At 43.0% G+C, this 8809-nt stretch overlaps 1 pseudogene across 1 annotated transcript; it reads left to right on the top strand.

The window, feature by feature from the left end:
* The first annotated feature begins 3290 nt into the window (after positions 1 to 3290).
* Positions 3291 to 6180, top strand: LOC307100272 (endosome-associated-trafficking regulator 1-like; annotated as a pseudogene). Its single transcript has 2 exons — positions 3291 to 3338; positions 4311 to 6180. The product of its transcript is annotated as an endosome-associated-trafficking regulator 1-like (transcript).
* Positions 6181 to 8809: the final 2629 nt, after the last annotated feature.

Below are 8809 nucleotides of genomic sequence, written 5' to 3'. Positions count from 1 at the left end.
AAATGTATCCCAAAGCTAAGTAAGAATAGTTGTTTCTAAAGTAAAAATTATGTTTGTAGTACTCATTACCTACAAAAACAAAGCCTTTTGCCATGACTAGTGTAACTAAGTGGTTAGAGTGTCGACCCACGTACTGGAGGGTCTTGGGTTTGATTCCTGGTCAGAGATGCTGCCTTGGTTGAAGGTTTGATCCTTGGGGCCCAGTCAGGGCGCATGCAGGAGGCAACCAATCGATGTCTCTCTCTCTCTGTCTCTGACTCTCTCTGACTCACTCTCTCTCTCCCCCTCCTCCCCTCCCCCCTCCCTTCCTCCCTTCCACTCTCTAAGAATCATGGAAAAAAGATCCTTGGGTGAGGATTAACAAAAAAGATTTTTTTTAAGGAGTCCTTTCTTTCTGAAATTAGATACTTTTTCCCCATATAAATGGAAGAATTTAGAATTTGGGGCAAAAAGAGAACTGTAGAAATTAGATTACCCGGACCTAATCATGGAGAATTATGGGAAATCAAGACCACATTTATAATTTTGCCTGTTGCCATATAGAGCAGATCTAATGTAATGACATAGACAACTTGTGTAGCTTTTCTGTTGGAGAAAAAAATATATATTTATGACAGTGTTTAGCTTTTCATAATGTAGGGCTAAAAGTTTTCCAAAAAATCTTGCATGTTTCATATCACAGCATGAAGACCACTTACCAAAGAATAGCACTGGGTCTTTAAAGCGCTAGCTAGAGCATGCTTCCTATGTGAATTCCAAATTATCTCAGTTTTTATATTTTTTAATTTCTTTGGAAATGAAAGCTTACATTATTCCTAAGCAATTTTTTTGGTATTTAATGGTAGGCTTGTTTTAACATGAATTGAAGAATGAAACATTTAGAATCAGGCAAAAACATAAATACTATTTCAAAGATAGTTATAGTAGTTAATGAGTTTATTTTTAGGAATATTTAGGATTTGGGGAAGGAGTGGCAATAACAAGATATTACAGGTTATTGGAAGTTTCCTAAAGAATTGTTGCATATGCTTAAATGAATAGATAAGTGATCTACCATTAGCTTATTAAGCATATAGTGTTTACTTTGAAACAACCTAAATAAAGCCCATCCTCACTGTGCTCTCTACAATCTAGGCTGTTATTACTTTACATCATCAATGAAGAAATAATTGATTTTTAATTAACTCTACTGCCACCATCCAAATTATTAAAGCTTGAGTTTTGGTACATTACTATTACTTGAATTTCAGTAAGTTACTTTGTTCAGTAATAATTAAATACCCATTTATAACTGGGAAATAGGTAAAATGAAACATTAAATATTAAATTGTTGATTTCTAGGGATTGGCAGAGTCAAAAGTGTTTTATTAATGAATGTGTATCTCATTGGTGACCATAAAATATGAAGAATAAATCTGGTAGTATGCAGTTCTGATCTTTGCATCACAGATGAGACTATTTCTTCCACCCTTATGCACAAAGTTCCTATTCTAGTTAATGAAGAACATTATCTGCTGATGGAGCACAATGTCCTGTGTTTGTGCAAATAAATTAAAATGATGACATACTCAAATGAAGACTAATTAAATACATAGCTGTTCTAATTTAAAAGCACGAATACTTTCTTGAGCACATTAGGTTCTAAAGATCGGATATTACATTTTTTTGTGAGCTTAACTAATTAGGCTTACCTTGCATTATAAATTCGGTTTATTTCTGAAACTACCACTAAATCTGCTGATAGCTTGCAGGGTGATTAATTATGCATTAAGATGTTTTAAATAGCTTTTCAATACTTGTACAAAAATAATATTTAAAATGAAACAAATGAAATACTCAAGAGGCTCAAGATGCTTCTAAAATTATACCTATTTGGCTTAACTCTGATTCTCCTAGAAGTTGAGAAAGCAATATGGTTATTTCATTTTTTTCCCCAGGAAAATATAATTTAAATGAATGATTTTTGTAAAATTTAGTGACACATTTGCTTACATGTTTTGGCTTTGTGATCTTTGATAATATTGTAGGACTTGGTATTTTCTTGAGGCAATCAATGGTTTAAAAGCCCTATGGTATTTTATGTTTTAATTTTCAAAATGGGAATGCATTTTTCTGATTACACACCATCATTATGATAAAAATAATACCTCTAAGTGGCAATAAAAAGGAATGGATTATTGTCTCAATATGGATGACCCTCAAAAACATTATGCTAATTTTTTAAAAAAGCCAGGTATGAAAGATCACACATGATTCAGTTTATATGAATCACCAGAAAAGGCAAATCTATAGAGACAACAAATTAGTAGTTGCTTGGAGGTGGAAATGACTACACAAGAGCTGAGGGGAACTTTGAGGGATGATGGTTGCATAACAAATCATTAAAAAGTGTACACTTAAGCCTAGCTGGTGTGCTCAGTAGTTGAGAGTTGACCCATGAACCCAGGAGGTCAAGGTTTGATTCCTGGTCAGGGCATATGCCCAGGTTGCTGGCCCAATCCCCATTTGGGCGTCATGCAGGAGGCAGCCGATTGATGATTCTCTATCATTATTGATGCTTCTATCTCTCCCTTTCTCTCTGAAATCAATAAAAATATATTTGAAAAAAATATTTCCACCCCCCAAAATCAATTTCCCAACTCTCATATACCATAGCAACCACTAATTATTTTCTGTTTCTGGATTTGATTACACTGGCCATCTCATATAAATAGAAGCATAGGATGTAGCTTTTGTTTCTGGCTTCTTTCAATTAGCACAGTGTTTTCAAAGTCATTTTTGTTTTGTTTCTTTTTTTCTTTATTGATTAAGGTATTACATATATGTCCTTATCCCCCATTGCCCATACCCCCCACACATGCCCTCACCCCCCTGGTGTCTGTCCATTGGTTAGGCTTATATGCATGCATACAAGTCCTTTGGTTGATCTCTCCTCCTTACCCCCACCCTTCCCTACCTTCTCTCTGAGGTTTGACAATCTGATTGATGCTTCTATGTCTCTGTTTTTGTTATTTTTTTTAAACTTAGCAATCTATTATGGGTATTATGATATATATTGAACATAGAAATGTACTTCATTCTTTTTAATAGCTGGATATTATATGAGCAGAATCTAATTTATTTTGGCAGTCTCCTATCACTGGACAAGTAGGATTTTTGTACCTTTTTTTAAAAATTGGTATTGGCATCTTTCATTATTAGACTGTCACATTTGCTTTTAATGGTGCTCAGGTTGATAATCATTTAAACTCAGAATTTAATTCTAACTATTTCAGTAAGTTTATTCCCTAATGGTTCTGTTTTGTGTGAGAATAGTTCTCTGTGATTTGTTGAAACAAGTAAGTCATATCCATATTTACACAAGGCATTGCTCTTTGGTGCTCAGTGATATCAGCATTTTTATAATACTCTGAAGCAGTAGAATGTGAATATTGCTAAAAGCAGCAATTTTCAACTTTTTTCATCTCATGGCACACTTAAACTAATTACTAAAATTCAGTGGCACATCAAAAAAGACACTTGTTGCCGATCTGACAAAAAAAATAAAGGTATACAGTAATTTTGATTCATTCACACAGGACAGCTATTGTGTTGGCTGTTATTTTTTTATTTATTACTGATATTATAGAGAGGAAAAACATCGATGTGAGAAAGAAACATTGACCAGCTGCCTCCTGCATGCCTCCCTACCCACAACCTGGGGATGTGCCCTGACCAGAAATCGAACCCTCCATCTTTCAGAGTGTGGGTCAGCACTCCAACGAACTGAGCCACACTAGCCAGGGCAGCTGATGTCATTTATTTTATTTGACAATCTGAGAGAAAAGAGGTCAGTGTCTCTTCGACAGGTATTTCATGTTTTAAAAATTCTTGTGGCAAAGGTATGCCATGGCACACTGGTTGAAAATCACTGGCTAAAAGGACTATGTCATACTCAGACCTCAAATTACTCCCCCACCTTAGAAGGGAAGACTTCATTCAAAGGAGCTGCCTTTCTTTTTGCTTGCCCATCTAGAAGAGTCATTCCAACAGTGTCATTTATAGGTCGCTGTTTTTACATAGCTCTAAGAAAAATTCTGAACTGTGCCCATTTTTAATTTCTCTTTGAGTGGGTCTGTATGGCCATAGAATTTAGTCATTTCAGGCAGCCGAGCGGCGGGTGACGGGGGCGGGGACTCGCCCGCGGCCAAGGAGCTGCTGCTGCCTGGCTAGGGAGGGCCAGTGCCCCGCACCCCTGGCGATGTCGGGCTCTCCGCATCTCCCCGCTGTCCCGGGCCCGCAGCCTCGTCATTCCGGACGATTTTACCTAGGGAAAGGGGAAGGGCACTAAGCCAGGCCCACCAGGAGCCCAGGAGATACACTTTGGAGATGAGAAGCTTGCGGACCTGGAAGAGGCAAACCCGTTCTCCTTTAAAGAGTTTTTGAAAACCAAGAACCGCAGCCTGCTGAAGGAGGACGCGGCCAACAGCAGGCTCCACTCGCAGGAAGCCACGAGGCACTCCCTGGGCCTCCACTGCAGCTCTCCGCCCTCCCAGCCCGTGGGCTCCGAGGACCCAATGGAGGCTGGCGACCTCCTGGACGAGGACGAGGACGAGGACGGCTGGAATGGCGCCTACCTGCCGTCCGCAGGGGAGCAGACCCACCTGAGGGTCTCAGCCAGCGCGTCGCCCTGCAGCACGTACATCTCCTTCTTCTCCAGCCCATCGGAGCCGGCAGGGCCTGAGCCCCTGCCCCCGGGGACACTGAGTGACCCCGACTCCCGTGGCGAGTCCCCGTGCAGACTTTGCCGCCCACGGAGAGTGTCTGGGGGACAGGCACCTTCAGACACAGCAGATCAGCTACGAAGCACTGAAAGACGAGAACTCAAGCTCAGGAGGAAGCTGACGGAGGTGCAGAGCTCCTCAGAGACGCAAACCGAGATGGTGAGGCCGCTGGAGCGGAAGTTAGAAGCAAAAATGATCAAGGAGGAGAGTGACTACCACGACCTGGAATCCGTGGTCCAGCAGGTGGAGCAGAACCTGGAGCTGATGAAAAAAACGTGCGGTAAAGGCGGAAAGTCACGTCATGAAACTGAAACCAGACATAAGCTTGCTCCAGGCGCAGGTCTCCAACCTCAAGAGGGAGAATGAGGCCCTGCGCTCGGGCCAGGGCGCCAGCCTGACGGTGGTGAAGCAGAACACGACGTGGCCCTGCAGAATCTGCGCGTGGTCATGAGCAACACGCTCACCTCCATCAAGCAGCTGGTTTCCGGAGCCGAAACACTGAACCTTGTTGCTGAGATCCTTAAATCTATAGACAGAATCTCTGAAATCAAGGAGGTCGGGGAGGAGGAGTCTTGAGAAGCTTCTAGCTCGCAGCTCTGTTTACACCCTGCAGTCACCGCTCCCTGGGTGTGAAATGCCATTGTGTCTCTAAATACGCAGTCTTCCCAGAAAAGCTGTTTATCGCGAGATGCTTCTTGCATGCCTGAGAAGAGCATTATCAGCTCCACAGCGAGGAGCAGTGGAGCTAGTGAGCGTCCCCGAGGTTTCTGTCCACGCAGCCCTTGCTCCGGGTGAATCCCTGCAGTACGACATGACCCCCTGGGAGACGTGTTTATAAAAGCCACCGCTGGTTCTCAGCGCTGAACACGGGAACAGCCGTTCTGTGATACGGGTCTTCCATTCTTATTCCAGAACACTCACTCTCAGATAAGTTCGATCGATTGTCCTTGGTTTCACAAGTCAAGGAAAACACTAAATGAGCCGAGATCAGTGATTGCCTTGGACAGGGCCTCGTGCCTTTTTGCCTTTGCTCAGTGCCCCTCTGGCGCAGTCCACCCCGGCAGCCCTCACAGGGGCGGCCCTGCGACTGGTGGCCTGAGTGTGGGCACCCCATGTGGTTGGATGCTGCTATCCTCCTGGAGGGACCAAGGTTGGCACGGATTCTACACTGTGAAGCCATCGAAACGCGCCTCTTTTTAGGGGGCCTCGGGTGTGAAAAAATGTTTTGGATGGGGGTTTCTGATACATGTTCCAAGCGGCCTTTTGTATAATGAAGTCGAATCCAGAGGACGTGCAGAGCCTCCTGGTAACACGAGTTTCCCGCTGCCGTTCCAGCCGCTTCTGATGGAGGGAGGCGAGACATGCACTCAGTGCCTTGTGGCTGTTTTCCTGCAGATGTTATTTTTTAAAAAATAAATGGTCCCTCCTGTTCAGATTGACAGCTTTCTTAATAAATTCTGAAATGCAAAAAAAAAAAAAAAGAAAAGAAAAGAATTTAGTCATTTCAGGGAATCCCTAACATTTTACTCAGGTATGCTTTAATTGAATCAATACTCATTGTTAGAGTTAAGATCAAATGTATAATATAGAACTGATAGTGGCTGTGTTCAAATTAGACCCTTCCAATTTGTTCCTAAATTCCCAAGAGTTACATTTTACCATAGCAGGAGTTTAAAAGAAGACTGAAATCAGCATGTCTAATTCAGACATCTGCAGATAGAAGTTTATTTTATAAATTTTAAATTTGTTCCTTCTGCTTTTTTGTTTGGATGGGGTTGTTTGTTTGGAGGACATATGTTTGTTTTGGCATCTATACTAATAACGTCTTCCGGACGTCCTTCCTGACAAAGCCGGAGGCGTGGCCGGCCTGCAAACTGCCCCTGGCCCCTCACCCAGGCCGGCCCCGCCCTCCCAGTGGGGACCCCCACCTTGATCAGGGGCGGCTGGCCTGCAAACCACTGGTGGCCCCTCACCCAGGCCTGCCCTGTCCCAGCAGGGACCCCCACCCTGACTGGGGCAGGCCAGCAACCCTGCCCATGCACTAGGCCTCTATCCTATATAATATGCAAATTGACCCTAATGGCAGAATGACCAGAACAACAGCTGAACCAGTCACTATGAGGTGAACTGACCACCTCTTGGTCCCTTCTCCCAGCCCTCAGGCACCAATCACCCAATGGCGAACGGGGAACCAGGGGTGGGTGGCAGCGGGGGGCAGGGCCAGGTGTGGGCAGCTGGGGAAGATGGCCCTGATTGCAGGCCAGGCCTAGGGACCATGCCTGCGCATGAATTTTGTGCGCTGGGCCTCTAGTTCTGTTTATAATGTCCTATGGCCTGTAAGTAGGCTTGCATTTTCAATGCACTTTTTAAAAAAATTGCTATTTCTTACTGTTTAAATGTGATACATTTTAATTACTACATGAGCAGGCATATGGAACAACATCCCCTAGCTTCCATAAATGCCAGTGTCTGTCACAGTTTAAAACATAGGCCCAATTTTTACTACCTCTTTAGACCATATTCTATTCTGACTCTGGCCTGGATCACACTTTTCCTAGTGGGATAACATGGTTTTCGCTTTTTCTATAAAAGATGCAGTCATTTCTGTGGTTTCATAAGAGATTAATCTGCATCTCCAATGAAATGAATGGTGTTTAAACATGGCTAGCTTTGATCATCTGCTTTGAACCAAAGATAGAATTTAATATTCGACATGAGTCACACTGATTTTCTGTTTTTATTCATACTGCAAAAATAAGAGAGAATCATTGATGAAGAAGCCATGGAGCCAGGACCCAGCTAGAGGCAGAATGGGAATTGAATGAAAAATAGCAAAGTCAAGACTGAACTGAAGACAATAGTGAGGAGTCTGGAGCCTTAGCCAGCAGAGGAAAGGTTAGAGAGATTGTGCTAAGATGTGCTAGAGAATTTGTTTCAGTGCTTGTAATATATAAACACTGCTATAAAATTTTAGTCTATCAAATAAAGCCTATTTACATGGTGTAAAAGCAGTCAGTGCTAAAAGTAAACCACATAGCAAGCAGAAAGGTATAACTCTTTAAATCAATTTTATAAGGAAACTCAATTTTACAGCAGTTTTAAATACATATCTATATATCACAAGGCAATTCTTGCTGATATTAACATGTTTGCAAACCTCAAATCCATTTAAGCCCGAGGGTTGGGAAATTTTTCTTAGCCACTAATTTAAATTGCTGATGCTGCAGTTAGAGCTTGGGTCTTTTTGTTCTCTCTTTATCAGAGATGGGATGAGGTCACCATCCTTAAGACTAAGGCAGGGAACCTGTGGTCCCTGGCCAAGATGTGGAAGAGAGTATCCATTCACTGCAACGCTTGGGCTTCATTCCATCCTCCTCCTAGGCTGAGTGTGCTCCTGCTGCTGGTCCTACTCCAAAAATAAATTCTTCCACATTGGCATTTATAATGGTCTCACTCAGAGAAGAGCTTGTGAATGGAAACAGTTAAAAAATGTAAAATCCTATATAATAAAAGCCTAACATGCAAATTGTCTCGACCAGGAGTTCGACCACTCGCTATGACGTGTGCTGACCACCAGGGAGTGGTGCGGAACATGGTGGGCATCGGGGACGCTGCTCTGGCAGCAGGAGGCAGTGGAGGCGCTGCTGGCCCCGATGGGCTGCAATGAGAGCGGGACCGCGGCAGGATGGTGGAGCAGGTGAGTGGGCGGCACCAGGCCAAGGCAGGTGTGAGTGGGGACCGATCACCCCACTGATCGACACTTCCATTACAGAGAAAGGGCAAATAGCAATATTAAAATATTTCTTCTAATTATTTTTCCTTTCAATGTGCACGAATCTGTGCATCGGGCCACTAGTAAATAAATAAGAAAAGAAAAAACTCAAGGACACAGATAACAGTGTGGTGATTGCGGGGCAGGAGGGGGGATAGAAGGGGGGCATATGGAGTCTGGGGAGGTGGAGGAGAATATAAGGAAGATAAATGGAGACAGAAGATGTGACTTGACTTGGGGTGGAGAACACACAATACAGTGTACAGAGGATGTG

Source organism: Cnephaeus nilssonii (genome assembly GCF_951640355.1).
Source record: "Cnephaeus nilssonii genome assembly, chromosome: 5".
Taxonomy (NCBI): domain Eukaryota; kingdom Metazoa; phylum Chordata; class Mammalia; order Chiroptera; family Vespertilionidae; genus Cnephaeus; species Cnephaeus nilssonii.
The sequence above is the reverse complement of the archived record's forward strand: the minus strand, read 5'-3'. Positions and strand labels throughout refer to the sequence as shown.